Source organism: Neophocaena asiaeorientalis, unplaced genomic scaffold, assembly GCF_003031525.2.
Source record: "Neophocaena asiaeorientalis asiaeorientalis breed wild unplaced genomic scaffold, Neophocaena_asiaeorientalis_V1.1 scaffold430, whole genome shotgun sequence".
Taxonomy (NCBI): Eukaryota; Metazoa; Chordata; class Mammalia; order Artiodactyla; family Phocoenidae; genus Neophocaena; species Neophocaena asiaeorientalis.
The window spans coordinates 2109366-2133244 of record NW_020173691.1 but is presented as its reverse complement, the minus strand read 5'-3'; positions in this window follow the sequence as shown (position 1 = coordinate 2133244).

Genomic DNA, 23879 nt, shown 5'->3' with positions numbered 1-23879 from the left:
TGCCTCTAGGTAAAATCTGTACCAAGAACATTGACAAGGAAATTAGGCAATACTTTGTTATTAGATGGAACTTAGCTCTAAACTCCAAGGCATAATTCTAATCAGAAAATTCAACCACATGAGAGGCTCTTTTTATTGTATGATAACTAGTCCAAAATAATCTCAAACCAAAGCAGTCTAAACTGTTCAATTTATCTTACCTTCCCTTTAATGCCCACAGCTGGATCACTTATCATTCTTCCTTCCAGCCATTCTTCCATTCTTCCTTCTTTCTTTCCTCCTTCCTTCCCTCCTTCTTTCTTTCTTTCTTTCTTTCTCTCTTTCTTTCTTTCTTTCTTTCTTTCTTTCTTTCTTTCTTTCCTTTCTTTTTCTCTTTGCAGCTGTACTAAATACAGGCAGATCCAGAGAGACAGATGTGAGAGGCAGTATACCTATGACATTGCCCAGTCCACTAGTTCACCTTGGCCACTAGCTCACCTTGGTTACTCACACAAGGTATAGGAGAGTAGAGCACATTGCCCTTTATATTCTATAAAAGCTTAAGCAAAGGTACATTAGGGAAAAGGGATAAAACTGCTTTTTTTTGTTTTTGTTTTTGTTTTGAGTGACAAGATAGACAGAACTGATTTGAGAAGTCTTCTTAGGCTTTAATTTAAACTATGACATAGATTTTACTGCCAGTGTCTGTCGCCATGTCTAACAAAGAGAAAGTGCTCAATAAATACTTGTTGAATTAATTAATGAAAGAAAATGAATAGAAAAGGCAAGCAGTTGACGGCTAGATAGTTATTTGGAGTGAAGGAAGAAATTCCCTATATCTTAGGAAGGTTTGGCAAAAAAAAATTCTGTGTTTCCTACTCTTGGGCACAAATCTTCCTGGTGAGATTTTTGATAAGTTTTATTTTTCCTTGACTGGACATTGGGTAAGAAATCTAAAACTGTGTACTGTTGCTCAGAGAAAAACGATGAGTAAATATAAGGGATTGTTGCTATGCAGTGGTAGAGTACTCAGGGACCACAGGAGCTGCAGAGGCAAATAGATTAATTAAAGGCTTTAAGCCTCCTCATGAAGGCCTTGAACTTTGTATGAGTGTTGTAGCCAAAGTAGTTTCCAAAGGGTGGGACTCAGTGACTCTTTCACCTCAATATTAAGGAGTATCAACTCCCACAGTTTACAGCTGCTACAGCAACTGGATGTATTTCAAGAGACAATGACTCATTTTAGAATCCCTGCAGGCAAAGAGACTCATGTTAATGAAAGCAATAGTTTAATGGAATTTATCTGATTTTGAAATATCACCAAGTCCTTTAGTAGGCATAAGATGCAAGTATGAGAAAGAATAATGATAATAATTTAGCTAAATTTCAATTATTCACACTAATGTTGTAAATTTCCCGGAGGTAATCTGTGTTTGACTTTGGTAGATATTCTGTGATGTTGTCTTTGTTTTGCAGCAACAGGTTTATGTACACAATCATGTTGGACTTACTCTATTATTGAAATGATTTTCACATTGCCTGAATACTCCAAGGAAAGGAACAGAGGCCCAAAAGACATTACCTGGCAATTAGAAATCAACATAGAATAATCATCTGCACATAGCTTTAAAATTTTCAAAGCACTTTAAAATTTATCTCACTTTATTTTGTTAGTAACGCTGATCAGACATGGATGTCAAACCGTGGTAGGGATGCTTTACCTTACATAATCCCAATTAGCCTTCTATCATTTCCTAAGCAAATAACTTTTCTAAGAAAAGACAATATGTTTGCTGGGCAAGCACAGCTTTAAGACAAAATCTCCTAGCTCTCTCCTTCCAGCTAGATCAACATTCCATTCTTGTTGTAGTTGATTGCATTAATGACCCCAATTCGTTATCCTTTTCCTACTCACACCCTTTGTTATGTGACTTTGCAACTCCTCTCATCAAGAGGTGGAGTCTGCTTTCTCACTCCTTGATTCTGAGTTTAGCTATGAGACTTGCTTTAGTAGTTTTGATGCAGGCAGAGAATTAAAACATGCCTGCAAGCTTATGCTAATACTCTTGTTCTTCTAGTGTCATTAGAAAATATCTAGACTAACCTACCATGGATGAAGCGTAAGGAGCAGAGTCTAGTCACTTCACCCTAGGAAGGGATGCCTGCATATAAGAATGCAGGAAGGAAGGCAGAAGAAAGAGGGAAGGAAAGAGGGATGGAAGGAAGGAAGGCAGGCAGGAAGGAAGGGAGAGAAGAACAAATATATTAGGAATGAAGAAAAGATATCAGGAAGAAAGGAAGGAAGAAAGGTAGAATTAACAGAATTCTATTAGTGAGAGCTAAGTACTATTAATATTTTGAAAAACCTCCTTCCCAATATCTTTTACATGTATAGGTATGTTTGTATGTGGGATGTAAATCAGAAGTTCAGCAAAAAGCTTTGCTTATTGGTAAGTATGCCATAAGCATCCTTCTTAACCAATAAATATAGAATGACATTACCATTTTTAATAGCTGCAAAATAGTCTAATGTAATTATGGCCATAATATATTCAACCAGTTCTTTATTTTGGTGGGTTGAAAAATGGCCATGCTTTCTACCTCTCCTTGTGTCTGTGCTCCTTTACAACATAGTTTTGCTGCTCCTGCCATGAAGTGGAGTCTATCTCTCCATCATTTGAATCTGGGATGTCCTTGTGATTTGCTTTGGCTGAAGGAGTAAAATACAAATGATATTATGCAAGATCTGGTCCTAGGCTTCAAGGGACCTTGCATGCTCCTATTTGCTCTCCTGGAATCCTGCTAAACTGCTATGTGAACAAGCCCAGCTGAAAGCTAATCATATACATATGAGTGAGGCCAGGCAAAGAGAAGAACCATCCAGCTAAACTCTGCCCAACTTGCCAACCCACAGCTCATTAGCTGAAGAAATGGTTACTGTTGAAGTCACTAAGTTTTGGGGTGCCTTTTTTATAGCAAATTGATAACTGATGACCTTATTGATGAACGTGTAGATCGTTTCTCATTTTTCTTTATTGGCAATGCTTTGATGAAAAAAATATTTGCATAGATCTTTACACACTTTTCAGATTATTTCCTTAGTATAATTGCCTGGGAGTGAGATTGCAGGATCAGAGGGAATGCTCATTTTAGGTTATAACATATATAGCTAAATTGCTCCCTGGAAAGTAGTATTAATTTGTGTTTTAATCAATCATGTATAGCAGTATTCAACATGGTTGGGGTGGAGGTAGGGACTCTCTTAGATAGGGTGTTTCAGGAACTCTTCTGGAGAGGTGACATTTGAGCAGAGACCTGGGGAGGGAGGCAATGAGCCATGGTTGGGGAACGAGTGGTCCAGGCTAGAAAAAAGCAATTACAAAGACACTAAGAGTGGGGGGTATATGAGGTGTTGGCAAGTGTGGCTGCAACTGAGCAAAGGAAGCCCAGTAGTTAGACTGCAGATACACAGGGCCCAGTTCATGTAGCACCTCCTAGGCTTCAACAAGCATTTTGCATTTTATTCTGAGTTTGATGGGATGCCATTGGAAGATTCTGTGCAGGGATGTGGCATCATCACCATTAACATCAGCAGCAGCAGCAACATCTTCCTCATCACTAATACTTAATAAGTGTTTGCTATATGCCAGATGTTGTTCTAAGCATTGTCCATATATTAATTCACTTAATCCTTTCAAAGCAAGAACTAGATACTATTGGTATCAACTCGATTTTACAAATAACATAACAAGCACAAAAAGTTTAGATGAATTGCTCAAGTTGACAAAATGAGTTGGAGGCAGAACTAAGATTCAAACCCAGGTAGTCAGGCTCCAGATCCTGGAATTATGTGATTTGTGTTTTAAAATGATGGCCCTTGTAAGAAGAATTGCCTATAGAAGGGCAAGCATAGAAGGCCACTTCAGAAGCTATTACAGGATTTTAGAGGGGAGAATTGTTGCACTTGGTAGCTGTCAAAGTGATGAGAAGTGGCACATAGATGGATTTGCTGGTAGATTCTCAACGATCCTATAATTATTTAAAAAATCACAGCTAATCTGATTGATAAAAATGATATCTCTTTGGCATTTTATTTGCCTTTCTTTAATTAATAGTGAAGTTTAATATTTTTCTTTATTAAATTGGATATTTGTATTTCCATTGTTAATTGTATATACATATTCTTCATAAATTTTTCTATTGGGGTCATCCTTTTATTTATTTCTGAGAACTCTTTGTATATTAGCTATATTAACTTAAATGCATGAATTCATTTATATAACATAATTTGCTAAAATAAAAATATAATATTCTTATGTATTTCCCAGTTTGTTGTCTTTGGTATTTTGACTTTGCTGATTTCTTTTTTGCACAACATTTCATCTTATTTTTATTTATTTATTTTTATTTATTTATTTATTTTGCGGTACACGGGCCTCTCACTGTTGTGGCCTCTCCCGTTGCAAAGCACAGGCTCTGGACGTGCAGGCTCAGAGGCCATGGCTCACGGGCCTAGCCTCTCCGTGGCATGTGGGATCTTCCCGGGCCAGGGCATGAACCCGTGTCCCCTGCATCGGCAGGCAGACTCTCAACCACTGTGCCACCAGGGAAGCCCCATCTTATTTTTAAGCAGCAAAAGTTCATTATATTTCATGGTTTCTGAATTTTCTGTTATACTTGGAACAGCTCTCTCCATCACAAAATTATAAAAGTATTCACCCATATTTTCCTAGTGATTTTATGTTTGCATTTCTTTTTACTTAAATACTTGATTCATTTAAAATTTATATTGGAATCATGAGTGAGTTGGGATGCAGCTTACTTTATTTTATAAATTACTGACAGATTTTTCCAAATATATTATAAGCATATGCCATCTTTTTTGCACTGATTTGAAATCCCATCTTTGGTATACACTAAGTTTACATAGATGTTGGTACTATTTTTATACTCCATTCCTGCCTGAAAATTAGACTGTTTTAGTGACAGTGATTTTATAGTTAATTTTAATATCTGTTAGGATAAGTACCCCTCCCCTCATTAATCCTTCTTTTCAGAATTTTCCTAGCTATTTCTGCTTGTCCATTCTTTCAGCTACATTTTAGAATTATTTTTCAAGTTAAAAACATTTTGTTGAGATTTTGATCGGGGTTGTAGAATTCCATAATTTTTTTGTAGATCAGTTTAGGGAGAATTAACATCTTTAAAGGTTAAACTGCAGCTGCAACTGAAAGATACTATTATTCTACTAATAGTACAGTATTATTGTTATTGTAGCTACTAATATGTTGCATTTGGGGGAATTTCCTTATCATCATCTTGTCTTCTCTTCACCCCAACCTTTTTGCCCACCTCTCCCCCTCAACAGAAATTTAAAATAGGGACTTTTCAGTACTTTCTCTTGAACTTAAGCTTTCTTCTTTTATTTGCTCTGCTTTATCTGCTCCCCAGAGCTGGGGAATCATTATTAATAAACTCCAAATCTTAGTTCCCAGAAGGGGAATGTGTATAAAAAAGCAGATTGGCCCTCAACATCTGTGACTTTCCAGCCTATTGTATGACTATGCTATGAGCAAGCCACTGGGCATTTTTTTCCAATCTGAGACTTATTTCACGTTAGCGCACTTATGTTTTACAGCACCGTTTCCAAGTTTATGGCTTTCTTGTTTGAGCCGCTTGTTCCAATCGCATCTAATATTTCATCAAATATGGTAAAGAAACCATGAGAATGAATTGATGCTCCTTATGAGCCGTCTGAAGCAGACACCGCCAGATTGCTGTAAAATGGTTTTCCTTTTTAGCCCTTCTGAATTGTAATTCGTTTCTGAAGCCAAATTCTTCAGGGAAACATTATGACTATTTAAGGTCTCCAAACTTTATGCTTCAGTACAAAAGGCCTAAGGGTGAGGATTTTTAATGGATGAAGTGGAGAAATTTGCACTTCCTTAAGCAAACATATAGCATTTCCTACCATGTGTCAGAAATGAAAACAAAAAATACAAACTAATTTGTCATGAAATTTTCCCTTTTATAATTCCCTCTTTGGTGCTTTTTCAACCTAACAAGTCATATTTTCTCTTCTTTCGTGTCAGGTTTATAGCTTTGCTGGTCACAGTTTCAATAACCATGATGGACGATCTTCTGTTCTATATATCATGTACAAGTATTCAGCTTAAAAGTATCTTTGTGTTCACAGCTTGCTTTCTGTCACCTCCCCAATCTCTCCTCCCCGCTGCATATGCACACGGCGTTATATTATATGCGCAGAGAGCTTTGGGGAAAGCTCATATTTAGGAACATTAAGTAAGCAGAGGATAGCTGCTTATTTGGGCTGAGCCTGACCTCACTATGAAATGAGGCAAATTGTCATATTTATGACTCAGGGTAAGTCAATAATATATTGGCGTTCACATGTGGAAACACATTTATTCCCCAACATAGGGCCTCACTTTGTTTTTCTCCCAAGTAGTGGTTTTCACCTAAGTATGAGTCTTTTTGTTTTTGGCCCCTTTTCTTTCTCTTCCCCTTTTCTCTTCCTTCTTTTCCTCTTGCTTCTTCCTCCCTCCCTCCCTCCCTTCCGTCCTCCCTTCCTTTTTTCCCGTTCTCTTCTTCCTGAACCCCGAGTAAACTTGGTGGGGTTTATAGCATTTATGTAAACCATGAAGAAGCCTTCTCTTCAGATAACTAAAATTACTATTCCCTTTACCCTCTTATTTCCACCCTCTGTTTGCTAGATCCAGGCTTACACACACACAAAGAGTCGTACACTGAAAAAAAATTATATGGCTGGATAAATGCTATTCACAACTCTTGCCTGGAAATCTGATCCTTGGGTCTTTTGGAATCTGAGTCAGTATCATTTGTTTTTCTTGCTATACTGCATCTCTGTAAATTACAGCAGGAGAAGGGAAGGTTGTGTGGTTTCTGATTTACTGTAGAGAATATTGAGAAGGAAAATAAATCAGAGTAGTCACTGATAATCAAAAAACATAGAAAAACCTCATTGTGAAAGTCTTTATTATTTCTAAATTTGGTCAGCTGTATCTTCCTTGTCCCCCAACTACAAGGCCCCCATTATCCTTAAATCTATTTTTATAACAGCTCCATTTTGCAAGTGAGATTTAGTTTGGGAAGGCATATAGAAAATCCCTACATTCCTTCCGCTTTCTCCAACATGTTCTGGAAATTAGGTTTCTCTTCCTAGTTTTTCTAGTTTGTGAAGATTTGTGGAGGTTTTAGGCAACTCTTTCCACCTCATCTGCCTCTTCCTCCTTGTATTTGGATCCCAGTTTGGATTCCACAGACTGTTTTGTGGCTGACCACCCTCTTCCCCCTAAAATAGTGATGCATAGATGGTCAATGTGCTCTTTTAGGAGAAAGAGTCTTGCTCTGGGAAAGGCCTCAGAAATGCTGGGATGGTCTTTGCTACCTGCTGTCATTATTGATTTTCCTCACTAAGGGGACAGCAGTCACAAGGCATTAGAATGGCCATCCAGACTCTGAGCAGTCTAAGTGTAGATGCTGAGTGTTGTAAACACATTAAACCACCACTAAAATCAACAGTGACTTCTTTGCTTTGCTCTGTGCAATTCTAAGTAATTGGTTGGGATGAATTTTCCTCTTTTACCCCTTAGATTCAGGAGGATTAAATTATTATTATTTTTCTTAGATTTTTTTATATGGACCATTTTAACAGATTTTATTGAATTTGTTACAATATTGCTTCTTTTTTTTTTATGTTTTGATTTTTTCTCGTGAAGCATGTGGAATCTTAGTTCCCCGAGTAGGGATCGAACCTGCATCCCCTGCACTGGAAGACAAAATCTTAACCAGTGGACCACTAGGGAGGTCCCCAGAAGGATTAAAATTTTAAAGCATAGAACTGGGCACCAGGAGATAGGTTAAAAGAACAATCATCTGTTTTGCTGCCTTTCTGGTCCCTGGGAGATGTCATTTTCCTGCAGCCTCTGTTTCCCAACCTGTGATTTGAAAGGATTGATTCTCTCTGAGATCACTTTCTCATTTGATGCCCTGTTTGTTGTTGCTTCTGTTGTTTAAGAAGGGAATTGGGTAGGATTTTCTTACTACCACATTTTTAACTTATCCTCTGACTGAGGCAAAGAATAGAAGTTTTTTTTTTTTTTTTCCGCCTCGATCTATGTGGGAAGAATGATACTCGTGAGCGGTCTACTTCCCATAAATGTTGAAAAGATGAGGGACTAATGCTGTCTCCACAGAGCATAAAACAAAGCAAGGTTTGGCAGGTCTCCAGCTCATTTGATTTGAGTTAAACAGGGATGAAATTTTTATGTCTTGTTTTTGGCTTGACACTAGTCACAGAGTTTTTGGGAAAGTTGATTATAGTGCGATTACTGATCATTTTCAAGGCAACCTATTGTGTTGTATCGGGTAGCTTAAGAAGCAGGTGTCATTCTCAGGAATTCCCGTTGTGTGACTAATTTCTACTTATAAAAAGATGTCGCATGTGGGTAAAGATATTTGACCACGAAGTACGCATTTATTAGTGCTTTGGTTAATTTTATTGAAACGGATAATCAGGCTGCAGAAGTTGGGCGCAAGCTTAGTTCAGGGACTTGATTTATCTGTTTGCTCCCATACTGAAAATTCACATTCCCTGGCTGTAGAATCTAGATTTATACTCAAACAGGACTAGACTAAGTGATCCCTGATGGCAAGAATCATATTTTAGTCTTTGTGTCAGTAGCACAGTGCCTGAATGTAGTAGGTGCTTCATAAATATATTTTGAAAAAAATGTATAATTAAATAGCTGATCAATTCTTTTTACCACCTTTTTTATTGTGGTAAAATATACATAACTGAAAATGTACCACTTTACCCATTTTTAGTTCAATGGCATTAAGTACGTTCACACTGTTGTGCAGCCATCACCACCATCCATTTCCAGAATTTTTCCATCTTCCCAAACTGAAACTTTATACACATTAAGCAATACGTCCCCATTGCTCCCTCTCGCTCCCCACACCCAGGCCCTGGCAACCACCATTCGACTTTCTGTCTTTATGAATTTTGCTACTCTAGGTACCTCATGTAATGGAATCATACAGTATTTGTCCTTTTGAGTCTGGTTTATTTCACTTAACATGTCTTCAAAATTCACCCACATTGTAGCGTGTCTCAGAATTTCCTTTCTTTTTAAGACTGGATGATATTCGATTGTATGTACAGACCACATCGTATTTATCCATTCATCCATCGATGAACGTTTGGATGTTTTGGGGTTTTTTTTTAGATTTTATTTTATTTATTTATTTTAACATCTTTATTGGAGTATAATTGCTTCACAATGGTGTGTTAGTTTCTGCTGTATAACAAAGTGAATCAGCTATACATATACATATATCCCCATATCTCCTCCCTCTTGTATCTCTCTCCCACCCTCCCTATCCCACCCCTCTAGGTGGTCACGAAGCACCAAGCTGATCTCCCCGGGCTATGCGGCTGCTTCCCACTAGCTATCTATTTTACATTTGGTAGTGTATCTATGTCCACACCACTCTCTCACTTCGTCCCAGCTTACCCTTCCCCTGTTTGGATTGGTTCCACCTTTTGGCTATTGTGAATAATGTTGCTATGAACATGACATATGATAAAAATTTTTACCATTTTTAAAAGAATTAAAACATTGTTCAGAAAGAATCCATATTATAGGAATCCTTTAAGTCTATTAATGTAGCTGAAATTCTTAGGCCATTTTCTGGTCAGTTTGTTTTGTGCTGGGAGGTTCACCCACCAGACAGTGAACCCTATCAGGGTAACATCTTTGTTGTGTCAACCTTTATATCCCCAGCATCTGACATAGGGTCTGGCCAGAGATGGCTGAGCAGTGTTGTTGAATGGATTGACTAGAGTTAATGATTGGATTTGTACTTTCAGCCCCTGAGAGAAAAAAGAAATTAAAGCTAGCACTCTGAGTGTATTTATTGTCAACTATTTTCTAACTATGTTTTCTTTCTTTCCCACTAAACTGGATATTTTCTCAGCATAGGGACCAGTTTGAAATTAGTGAACTTCAAATTTTTACTTACTTTTTTATAAGAATGTTGAAAAGCAGTGCCTTTTGTTCATTTTTATATTGACACTTAAATTTTTGCATAATAAATTAAGCAATATTAAGAAAATTTCTTGTGTATTGACAATTAATATAACATTGTTACATCACTATTTTAAATATATCCAACAGTATTTTGTATACAATAGTAATTTGATCCTACCATCATCTACTTAAATATACATAAATAAGCCCTATTATAACAGTTGGAAATTTTATACTGTTTCTTTTTCTCCCTTGAATTTATATTTTCATTCCACTTCCCTCAGAATTTTGAGCTAATTTAATAGTTGTTTCATGGTTGAAAGTCATTTATGGAGTACCCTATCATTCTTATTAGCAACACTATACATTTTAATTTTAATTTTTAATTTAAATTTTCAGTGCTCATAAGGCTCCATGTTGGAAACAATTTCTGCTGGGTTGAATTATCCTCATTCAATCATCACAATCATTATTAGTGCACAGTCAATCAAAAAACCACGATTATATCACAATTTTATAATTATTTATAATCTTACAATTTATGATTATTGTTCATACAGTAATATAAAATTTTATGGGTGGTAATCTTTTTAATGAGTAGAGATTTAAATTTTTCTATTTCTTCTCTTTATTGCCAGATAAATGGAATTCAGAATCAATACTACTTCTGTTTTTTATTTTAACAGGTATAGCATTGAGATATTTTGTTCACATAATAAATTAGATGGGAATGAATACATTTTGATTTAAGTGCTAAAAGTCAAGTAAGAGATCTGTCATCAAAAATTATTTTTAGGGGCTTCCCTGGTGGCGCAGTGGTTGAGAGTCTGCCTGCCGATGCAGGGTCAAAAAAAAAAAAAAAAAAAAATTATTTTTAATAATTAATCAGATGGCAATTCAGTTAGGTGCTCCTTCATTTTCTTAGTGTATTTTGAAGTATAACTTCTTACAAGAAATGTTTTAATAAGACTACTGATTATACCTGTTGCTCTTTCACTTAGAGAAACCTGTTTAACCTAATATATTTAGCCTAATATATTCAGAAGATATTGAAGAAATAAACATAATGTGAATTTAAATATACCTCTTTATTTTTAAGTAAGAGATTGTTTTGTCTTATCACAAGTTTAAATGTATCTTTGTCAAGACCTTTGAATGACATATCTAGTTTTATTAATCTGTGAAAACTATCTTCCATGTAACCACTTGGCAATCTTAACCCTCACTGTCAAATTCTCCAAATCAGATTTACTATCAATCAGAAAGCCTGACTTCATATTTTAATTCCAATAAACTTATTCATTCACTGCTTTTTGACTACATTTTCACTCTTGAATTTTAATTTAAAGATGAATAAATAAGACAAGAAACCTTGCCATGAGTTTGTGCCTGGGTGTACAAAGTTGCAGCTGCCTTCAATATATGTATATATATATACATTTTTTACCCGCACTTTTTTCTTTGTTCTCACAGAACTCTCCCTTAGGTACAGTTCATAGTAGGAGGATGGAAAAGACAAGGTCATTAAATAAAAATCTTCATCCCACTTGCTATTCCACTCTAAAATATATCTAACTTCAGAACATCCCACCTAGGTTGATAATACCTCAGATCTAATGTCACACTTTGATTTTATAAACATACGCATAAGATAGGGAAATACAAGGAGCCCTCTCACTGGTTTATGGTGTCTTTGATGGGTGCAGGATCCTTCACCAACACCAATATTTCAAGTGGTCTGTTTGACAGGGGAAGGGATGGGGGAGTTTACACCTCAGGACAATGCAGCATCATAAGGTTGAGCATTAGAAGTATGTCTGTCTTTTGTCAATCAGCAGAAGGAAGAACTGACAGGAAATCTCAACTCCAGACATTTTTTCAAGCAAATACATTTTTTTTTTTTTTTTTTTGCGGTACGCGGGCCTCTCACTGTTGTGGCCTCTCCCATTGCGGAGCACAGGCTCCCGACGTACAAGCCCAGCGGCCATGGCTCACGGGCCCAGCTGCTCCGTGGCACGTGGGATCTTCCCGGACCGGGGCACGAACCCGTGTCCCCTGCATCGGCAGGCAGACTCTCAACCACTGCGCCACCAGGGAAGCCCCAGATAATCTGTTTTGAAGGCACTTGCAACCAACTAACTAAACATTTCAAATCCGAGACTCCTATACTAGTAGCTTTTAACTCTGACTTCACACTAGAAAGGTTGGAAGAGGTTTTTAAAAGTGCCAATGTCTCGTCAGCTTGGAGAGATAGGAATTGAATTGGTTTGGGTTAGACATTTGCGATTCTATTGTGCACCAGGGTTGAGCAAACCTAACCCAGCCCTGGATGCTGGCTCCCTTTCCATTGTTCCCCGTGATGTTTCTTTTTTCTTCTCTCCTTGGCCTCTGACTTCACAACCACAAAACAAGATGGAAACTCTCTTGCTCTAAGCACTAGTGTGCAGCAAGCAGGAAGATGTCCTGAGGCATGATTTCTATCATGGCATTATTCTTTCCAGAATTCAGTGTTGACTTCCGAACATAAACTTTAAAGAATCAGAGTTAATTTACTAGACAACAGATCCCAAGGCCCCTTATCCACTGACCTTCCCAGGGCCTTTCCCATCCCCCCTTACAACATGGTCTATGTTTTCACTCTCAAACAAAAGGAGGCTCTTGATCTTTTTATATCCTCTTCTTCTCATGTCTCTAACCATCATCCAGCCTATTTTCCTTTTCTTTAAATTAGATCTTTACCCTCTGTTACTTTTCCAAACTTGAGTTGCATTTTCCTTTGCTAACAGTATCTGGGTCTAGTCACTTCTCGCGTAACTGCTCAGTGAAGACCACTCAGTCTGTATTTACATGGTTCTGCTTTTGTGCTTTTGAATTGTTTATTTGTTGTCTTTTGGCATTTCTATGACATTTTTTGTTTGTTTGTTTTTTGCGGTACACGGGCCTCTCACTGTTGTGGCCTCTCCCGTTGCGGAGCACAGGCTCCGGACGCGCAGGCTCAGCGGCCATGGTTCACGGGCCCAGCCGCTCCGTGGCATGTGGGATCCTCCTGGACCGGGGCACGAACCCGTGTCCCCTGCATCGGAAGGTGGACTCTCAACGACTGCGCCACCAGGGAAGCCCGCAAATACTTTTTTAAAAGAACAAATATGGAAGTTGAGGATCAGAAAACGTATCCTCTTAAAATTACCCAGGCCAGTTGCCACTTTGACAGTCAGAGCTACACATATTCCGGCTTAACGACCACAGTCTTATGCTCCTCTGTGCCCTTATCGCTTAGCTTAACACACACTGATATTTATGATGGCATCATAGTTGTAAATTCCTTACTTTCATGACGCCATTTCTTTTTTTTTTTTTTTTTAATTGGGGTATAGTTGTTTTACAATGTATGACGTGACGCTATTTCTTAGGAACTGGTTAGTTCCATGGGTTACAGATTGCATAGCTGTGTATGACAGACCCCTCATTCATTCTTTTTTTTTTTTTTTTTTCATTTGTTAATTCAGCAAATACATGAGAAATACCTACCATTTGCAAGTCATTGTAGCTCAGCTGAAGATAAAGAGCACCAAAATTGAGGAGCTCCTATTTGGGAGGAATGAGAAGGCTTATACACAAATAACCAAGGTACAAATTAGAAGGTGTTACATTGTTATGTGAAGAGTTTAGAGGAGGAAACAGTTATGGCTTGAAGAATCAAGTCCCAAGAATGACAGTGTGCATATGTGTGGATAGAGGCAAAGCCATCTCGACTTTTAGAAATGCAACTTGAGGGATCTGTTGGCACAATCTTCCTATTTGAAAGACAGCACTTTATTTAACATTCGTAATTCACATGCTCACGCTTACATTTGTGAGTGTTTGTATATAAAACCTGGAAAGTGAGTTAACTTATTTCCTACCTATGGAGTCAATTGAATCATGCATTATTTCTTTTTCTGTTGAGAATAGGCATATAGCATCATAGTCTGTCCGTTTCATATTTATTGGGGGAATGTTTTCAGTTCAATCTTTCCTCACTGGCTTGAGAACACATCTACTTTTATTTTGTGAACTCTACCTCAACCAAAAAAGTCTCTGATGCTGACTCAGCCCACAAAGCTACATTTTATACCTGTCAGGCTGCATGTAGATTTTTATAAGGTGAACAATGGTTGTATTTAAGTACCAATGTAGTAATCGTGAAGTCTTCTGGCAGTATCCTTTGGAAACTGAATCCATAAATTGTATTAGTATTAAATATTTCTAATGGGAGTTGACAAATAGTTGAATGGGATAGCCTTTTCTCTGTATTTGGCAAAGAGAGAGGGAAGAAAAAAGTCCCTATTACACAATGAGAAATGCATTAATGCTCAAGCCCATTCATCTCAATTTTGCACAAATATAATTTAAGACCTTTTACAACTGTTGGTGAAATTACAGTGTGCTGCAGGGAAGTTGCAAAATTTTTATGGACCTAATAAAATTGTCATTGTAATATCATTATAGGGTGCTCGGACAATATAGATATTTGTAATACTCATACTCCCATGCCAAACATGAGAAGGGAGATAATAAGTTTGATTGGAGACAAATGCTGAACAGGGCTAAAACCCAAGTTTGTTTGATAATGAAAATCTCCCTATTAGTGTTTGGCATCAAATGAAATTTGATAGGTGATTAGGCATTTTAACTGGTTGGCTTTATAATGGACCGGGTAAATATCATCAAGCACAGTCTATACAATAATTTATGGCTGAAATAATCATGCACTATCTTCAGATAAATTTCAGAATAATTTCCACTTGTGTAGTTCCTGCTTTTTCACCCAAGTGTGATTTCAGAAATATACCCAGTGACCTTTCTCTGCTCTCACTTTCAGCATACAGCTAAAAATCTCTTAAAGGTCTTTAGTCAGACTAAAAGCTTTTGAAAATATCTGATAAGAAATTCAACCACTTTGAAGCATGAGGTCAAAATAAACAGCCCTTCCTGTTATCAGCACTTCTGGTAATGTCAGTTAGGAGAGAATAATATAAAGCCGCTCGACACTAAAATCTTGAGGGTTGAGAACAGAATTTGCAGCACGTACCCCAAGTGGAGCTGTGGCCTTTTTTATATGACCATTGCCTATCCTGTATTCATGTCTGAGATCCACAACAGGATCAAATGGATCAAACATTCAGTTTCTCCAAGGTGGGCAGTAAGATACAGCCATGTACTCTAGCTGTGAAAGACTTGATGTTTATTATTTTCTCTTGCTGGACCTCATCTGATGAAAGTAACACAAACACAAACCCTTAATACATCACTGGAGGAGTCTTTCATCTGAATCCTCAACATCCCTTCCACTCCCCATAAGAATTAATTTGACCTAAACCTGTTAATCCCATCCCTCTTAGTAGTGATTGGTCTAGGAATGGGACCATGACCCACTGCTAGCTTGTGCTCTGTGAAGGGAAGCGTCCTGGTGCCTCCTGGGAAGACCCAGGAAGCAGTTTCTTTCTTCCTTATGTCTAGGTGTGACCCATGGAAATGCTGCAGCCATCTCGTTACAGCTGAGGATGAGGCAACACAGACAGGAAATCGGAGCTAGGAGAGACACATGGAAGACCTGAGACAGAGCCCTGATATGTTCTCCCTGGAACCTGCCTTCCCTCTCATGGGCAGGCATCATGGGCAGGTATCTGAGCCAGGAAAGTAACTTGACCAGGGACAAATTTGCAGAGCGATGCCACTCGCCAGTCACATAACTTTTCTACTCTTTCTGAGGCTTGGTCTCCCCACCTATGAATCAGGGGTATTAAAAGTACCTACCTTAGAAGGCTATTGTGAGTTGAGTGAAGTCATATATGTAGGGCACTCAAAAGAAAGGCTGGCGCACCGTGGCTTCTCAATTAAGCACTGGCTATTCTTATTATTTTGTTATGTGAAAAATAGTCTTTCTTATTGTTTAAACCACTTTGAATCAGAATTTTCTGTTATTTTACATAGAAATAGTTGGCAATATTACATAGCATAACTGATGCATAGGTTTTGCTCCAAGGCCATATTTTTAAGGAAGACTACACTGATCAACCTATTTCAAATGATATCCTACATCTAGCATTGCCTGCCTCCTCCCCTGACTTGTTTTCCACCACAGGACTTACCACCATCAGATCTATAATATATTTTACTTATTTATTTGTTTATACAGTATCTCCCCACCACCCCAACCATGCGAATGTAGGCTTCCTGAGGGCAAGGATTTTTTGATTTTTTTTCACAGCTCTACTCCACAGTGTTTAGATGAGTACCTAGTAGAGAGGAGGCACTCAAGAAACGTCACTGACTTAATAAATGTTGTATCATGTGCTGCTCGGTAACACTGTTCAACAAGCAGGGCAGGCAGACTTCTGTACCCTTGGATCACAATGGTGACAGACAGGCAGTGAAGACAATGCTACTTCCTCTGAATGGAAACACGAAAAATTTAGGCTGCTTCAGAAGTTATTGGGCAAAATAACCTATTACTTTCCAGGTCATGCCTCTACTCTAACAGAGAAATTATGAGCATCTTTAAAGATGGATAGTTATTGTATCAGTTTGTGGGTAAGCCTGAAATCCACAGGGCAAGTCAACAGTCTGGAAAATGGGGCAGGAATTGATGCTGGAGTCTTAAGCAGAATTTCTTCTCCAAGAAACCTCAGTTTTTGTCCTTAAGACCTTTAAACTGATTGAATGAGTCGCCCCCACATAATTGAGGGTAATCTCCTTTACTTAAAGGCAACTGATTGGAGATGTTAACCACTTTTTCAAAATACATTCACAGCAGCACCTAGATTCGATTTTGATTAAACAACTCTAAGCCATTCTCTAGACAAGTTGATAAATAAAACAAAAAACAAGTTGATACAAGAAAAAGTTGATACATCACAGATACGATAATTAGAGTACAGTACATCAATATTCTGTAGTTGATTTAACAAAGGGCTCTTTGAATACTCTTTATTGGTATTAATGATTAAATGGTACAAATAGCTCTACCTTCATGTAATCTTTTGATATATAGTACATGTACATTACATCAGTTGATTCATGAGCCCAACTCAACCTGATTCTCATAATACTATAATGGCTTTTCTTATGGTAGTTTTCCAGTTAAGCTTTCAATCATGACTTAAAAATTCTGTACAAAAATATTTTGAGCCCCAGAAGTCATTCATTCTCACAAGGGTTATTTGGAGCTGGCAGGTGAGTAAATGCATGAATGAGCATTTATGTAGAATGGTCTTTTTATCTTTATGAGTGTTTTGTTTTGAGATGACTTGTTTTAGGGTCTGATCGTCAATGCAAACACTCCTAAAGGTAAATTATAATTGTTATTATTTTAGCTAATATACATTGAAGTCTTACTATGTTCTAGGTAATACTAAGCACCTTACACAATGATCTCGTTTAATCCTCACTGCAGTCTTATGAGGTAGAAGCTACTGCTGCCCTCAGTTTGCAGTTTAGTCCCTTGGACTACAAAACCCTTAAGATCATGAAGCATCTCTAGGCCTTCCAGTGTCTCACCTCATGTGCTCAAGTTCAGAACTTTATTCGTGATGCATTCTAAAGCAGGATTGACTGTTAGACTGGCTGGGTTCCTTAAAAGCCTTGCTTTTTTAAAAAAGGCCTGAGAGGACTCACTTTGGCTATCCAAGAAGTAATAAACCTGTGTCTTTTCAACCCTTTATTGTAATGCTGCCAAAACCAAAACCATCTTATACTTCACGAGTTTTAAATTTAGGGTTCATTTCAATGTTCATTTCAATCTGGAAAAGCATAATTTCATTTGAAGGAAAAAGAAAACAATCACTTTAATAAAAATCTTTATGAACAAGGTTCAGAGGGCTTTTGGACAACAAATGACTCTTACAAAACAACGTTGTGGTAAGTTAAGTGTAAATGGCTAAGAAATATGCAGATTAAATTTCCCTGGAAACACTCAAGCGCTTCCAAAATTAATGGGGGAAAATTCTTGGACAATGTATTTTTCAGACTTTATGCTTTTAATTTTTTTTTTCCTTTTCACTCTGCTGATTTAATTTTCTTCTACAAAACACTTCCTAGGATGACTTCATTTCTTGTGGTCAGGATGCTGTCAGGACAAATTGTCACTAATTCTGGTGCATTCTGGGTGGCCCGACGTAGTTATCAGCTGTGTTCTCTCTCTTACAGAGTTAGCTTTTGTCTCCACTATGTGTCTTTCACTACTGGAAAGGTATAAAAATAAAAACACAGTTCAAAGTCTGTGCCAAGCTTTTGGGCCTTGTGAAGGTCCACCATCATGACACTTGAGAGACAAATGTGTGAGGTTCTTATATGTTGAAAACTGATAAATATTCTGTGCTTTAACTCAGAAAATACAAGTATGGATATGGATGTGGTAGGAGGATACATAATTCAAGATTTGAAGAGTTTTAGGAGGGACTTTTGAAAGGCCCTCTAACCCATTCCCAAGCCTCAGACATATCTCAGTATAAATCATGACAGAAACATAATTATAGTCCCATTTCCTAAATGTTGCCTTAGATAAATTTTCTTCAACATACTTTAGAAAAATATTCCTATGTTTTCTCCTCTACAGAAGTCCCCATAAAACTAATCAAATTCCATTTTATAGGAATTTAAGTTTATTTTCTATTTTCCTATCTTTGAAGGAGGCAAATTCTGGAACACTGGATTGGTATCCATGACTTTTCTTGCCTGGGCCTTGCCTGAGTTTAGTCAGTGAAGCTTGTCAGACATTTCTCTCCTTCTGAAGGTAATAATGCTGACAATGCTTGTTTTGCAACTCTTCCTGCCATATCTCCAAGCAATATCCTCTCCAATCTTACTAAAGTCTATTAAATCCTTTCCATCACAGGATATTATGTGATAGAGAAAAGCAATTTACTTTATTTAATGAGTGCCAAAGTAGTGGAAAATATGGTGGCTCCCTCCTAGAGCTTAGAGTTTAGTTGGGGTTATAGAATTCACATATATGATTGTGTGATGGGGTTGGCAAATCCCCTCTCTAAAGGCAACTATCAAGCTAGACAAAACTGATAAAAACAGCTATTTCTGGAACTCAACCAAAAGCATGCAGCAATATGATTAAGATGGCAATCCACCACAAATTAGTATATATAATCATTGCAATCTCTATCAAAATACAAGCAGTTATTTTTGTAAAAATTGACAAAATTTTCCTAAAAAATTTAAGGAAATACAAAGGACCTGGATAGCCAAAATTAGTTTGGGAAATAAGAACAAACTTGAGGTATTATTTTACCTGATTTCAAAACTTACTATAACATCATAGTAAAAAACAAACAAACAAACAAACAAAAAATCAGTGTGGTATTGGTGCTAGGGTACACAATAGATCAATGGAACAGATTTAAGAGTCCATAAATAGTCTACTTCATTAAAGGGTAATTGATTTTTAGCAAAGATGCCAAGACAATCAATTGGGAGACAATAGTATTTCCAACAAGAGTGCTAGGACAACTGTATTCCTCATGCAAAAACCTGAACTTAGAACCTTACCTTATACCATACACAAAAATTGACAAAATGGATTATAAACCAAAATGTAAGAGCTAAAACTATACAACTTCTTGAAGAAAATACTGAGGAAAATCTTTGTGATCTTGAGAAGGCAAAAATTATTAAATATGACCCCAAAACATGGTCTATAAAAAACTCACAAATTGAAATTTATCAAAATGTAAACTGTTTTTTGTATTACCAAAGATACCATTAAGCGAATGGAAAGACAAGCCACACATAGGGAGAAAACATTTGCAAGTCATATTTTTTATAAAGGATTGGTATCTAAAATACATGAAAAACTCTTAACAACTCAATAATAAGACAAATAATCTGACATAAAAATCAGCAAAGGGCTTCCCTGGTGGCACAGAGGTTGAGAGTCCGCCTGCCGATGCAGGGGACGCGGGTTCGTGCCCCGGTCCAGGAAGATCCCACATGCCGCGGAGTGGCTGGGCCCGTGAGCCATGGCCGCTAAGCCTGCGTGTCCAGAGCCTGTGCTCCGCAACGGGAGAGGCCACAACAGTGAGAGGCCTGCATACCACAAAAAAAAAAAAAAAATCAGCAAAAAATCTGAATAGATATTTTACCAAAGGAGATATTCAAATTGCTAATAATTATTCTGAGTAAAAAAGTTCGACAACATTAGTTGTAAGAGAAATGCCAATTAAAACCACAATGTTATACCTCTGTATATTGACTCGAATGACTATAAAGAAAGATGATACCAAGAGTTAGTGAGAAAGTAGAGAAACTGGAACCATTATGCATTGTTGATGGGAATATAAAATGCACAGCCACTTTGGAAAACAGTTTGGTAGTTCCTTATAAAGCTAAACATAAACTTATGTGACTCATCAATTTCACTGCTAGGAATCTACTGAAGAAAATATGTCCACACAAAGGTGTGTATATAAATGTTCAGAGCAAAACATGGAAATAATCCAAATGTCCATCAAGTGATGACTGTTTTTAAAAAATTATATATCAATATAAGGCAGTACTTATTCAGCAATAAAAAGGAAACAAGGACCCTACTAATTCATGCTACAACATGAATGAACCTCAAAAAAATTATGCTGACTTGAAGAAGCAAGATATAAATAACTACATATTGTATGATTCCCTATATATATCAACAAAATCTCCAGAAAAGACACATGTACAGAGACTGGAAGCAGGACATTAATTGCCTGGGGCTGGGCGGGTGGGTGGTGAGAATGAACTACAAATGTGCATGAGTGCACTTTTTAAAGTTTTGGAAATTCTCTAAAACTGGATTGTGGTGTTGATTGTACAACTCTCTAAATCTGCCTTAAAAAGTCATTGACTTGTACACTTATAATGAATAAATTATATTTACTAAAACTGTTAAATAAAGAAGAAAATGTCTTATTGTATATATACCATTTATCAGACACAGTACTAGGCACCGGCAATAGAGGGAGACTAGGTCAGACAAAATACTTGCCCTTATGTGACTTACAATTAGCAAGAGTCTGTAAGGATTTTGAGCAGGCTGGCCTACTTTTGAAGTTTCAGAAAGAAAGGAACCATGTTAAATATACTATATTCCTCCAAAGCCCCTGCTTTCATGGAACTTACTTTCTATTATAGAGGATTTGGGGAAGATGAAAAATAAGGACATAAATACATAAATATATAATATTTTAGGAGGTGATAAATTCTGTTAATGAAACTAAATCAAAGAAAAGAAATAAAAAATGCTGACGGGAATAGGAGGAGGGATTATTTTAAATAGGATGGTAATGGAAGCCCTCCTTGAAAAGGTAACATTTGGTTAGAGACCTGGGAGAAAGTGAAAGAGAGCCATGCCCTGTCTGGAGAAAGAACATTCCAGGTGGAGGGAACTGAGTCAAGGATGTACATGGCCTCTTTGAGGACTGGCAAGGAGGATGTGGCTGGAACAGACTGAGTTGAGTGGAGAGCATAAGAGATGCAGTTTGCGGGGGGTGCGGTCAGATCATTTAGGGCCTGATACATATCATTGGACTTTAGATTTTACTGAGTGAGCTTAGAAGCCATGGGAAGGTTTTGAGCAGAGAAGTGAAATGATTTAACACGTTCCAATAGTTCATTTTGGTAGCTGGTGGAGAACAGACTGTAGATTGCAAGGTTGGAAGCTAGAAGCACAGGTTGGGGAATTGCAATCATCCGGGAGAAAGATGCCAATGGATCAAATCAGGGTCATAGAAGTGTACACGGTAAGAAGTGGTCCTGGGATATTGAGACTCTAGAGCCAACAGGATTTGCTGGTGGATTGGATGTGGGAGAAAGAGGAGAGTCAAGGATGTCCCCAAGGTTTCTGGTTGGGGGAACTGAACTAGGATACTAAACAAATGTTCTTAGGAGGAATAATACCTTAGGTAGGATCCTACAAAATTAATTAATCATATGAAATGAATCTCTAAGATCCTGATGGAATAGAACAGCAAGAATGGGATACCTGAGCTCTCTTTATACAATATTTAAGTCATATTATGCATAGCTGATGACTTTACGAGTTCTAGTCTTTGCTCCTGACACCACAAAGGATTTCCCCCAGTGTCACTCAAATTCCTGACATTTTAAAGATGGTGGTCGCCGTCATTATTCTATGGTCTCTCAAACACCTTTTCCACCAGATGGCAGCACTAAAGTTCAGAGGCCTTCAGCACAGAGCCGCCTTCCTTAATGAATATAAATGAAAAGCTTTAGGCCCCCTTTTCAGACAAGTCAGACTTTTAGTCTCTTGCCTATCTCCCTTCCCCCACGGAGGGCAACCCCTTCCAATAATCAGCCTTCTAGACTATACCAGAAGCTTTTAAAGTTATAATCTCTTGTCACACTACTCAGCAATCTCATCTAGGCCCCGGGAAATCATTTCCTGGAGGCCTCTTTTTTATTTGTGTTCATTAGCTCTGCTAATACCTTCTCTTGGAAACCACAGTTTAATAAATTTCATAGCGCATGACCAGTGGACTTAATGAATATTAGTCACTCGAAGCAATTTTTGTTTATTCAGCTTCTCTTTCCTCTCCTCCCTTCCCTTACCCCAGACCTCATTCTGTGGAATGATAATAATACACAGAGAGCTGACTAGCCACAGCAGACTGAAAACAAGGAGTAAAAGGATCTTTCTGAGCTCACACCTGTTTTAAGATTTGTTATCCTTAAAACGAAAAGCTGTAGGGATTCACTCGGCTCCTTCCTTGTAGCTCCCAGGGGACCTTGCTATTAAACCGCAGGGAGAAGCCCAGCCTTCAGAGCACTTAAAAGTACTATGTCAAATCTATCCCATTCTTCCGGCCTCCGTTCCTCAACCCAGCCACCATTCCCAGGGGCTAGAGCACATTACAAGGCATTCACTTCATATGAATGGGCACAAACAGACTTTTTCACCATTTAGATATGTCTACATTTGCAGGCATATCCTGTAGCCTGCTTGAAACAGCCTTAATTTCAATTTACTGTCTCCCCACGGACCTTGCCATTCTCCCAAATGTGGAAAACTCAATGGTCGTTTCTCCTCCCCGACCTCTCACCCCAGCCTCTCTCTGCCCTCCTCCTCTTTCAAGGAAAAATTGTACTGGGAGGAACGTTTTGTTTAAGATGAATAGAATGAAGTTTTGATGCTTCTACCGGTGCATATGATCTTTTATTTTTAAAAATATAATGAGCCAATTGTACCAGATTATCACATTTGGAACGTGTTCAAAGTCAGTGCACAAAACCCAGTAAATGCTGTCCTGGTCCCCCTGGAATACGGCTCTGCGAGAGAGCATGAAATTGTAATCCTGAAATTTTACATTGTCATTTCTGCTCTGCTGGGGCTAACTATATTTAACTTTTTATTATGGAAATTCTCAAATGTGTACAAAAGTAGAGCTAATAGTATAATGAACCTCCATGTATCTCTGCTTTAACTTTCACAGTAAACATGTGGCTACTCATATATTATCTAATCTTCCTCCTACACATACACATCTTCTTTATTTGGAGATTAAAAAACAAATCACAGATGTTATGTCTTTTTCTCTGTAAACACTTCTGTATGCATTGCTAACTAATAAGGGCATTCTATTTTTATCATAATCGCCCTGTCAATATCATACCTAAAAAAATAATGATAATTTCTTAAAATCATTTAATACTCAGTCCATATTTACTTTTCCCAGAGGCCCTAAATATGTCTTTTTATAGTTCAGAATCCAAGCAAGGTCCACTCATTATATTAGTTGTTTCATTCTTAATCTCTTTTGTTTTAAAACAGTAGTTCTT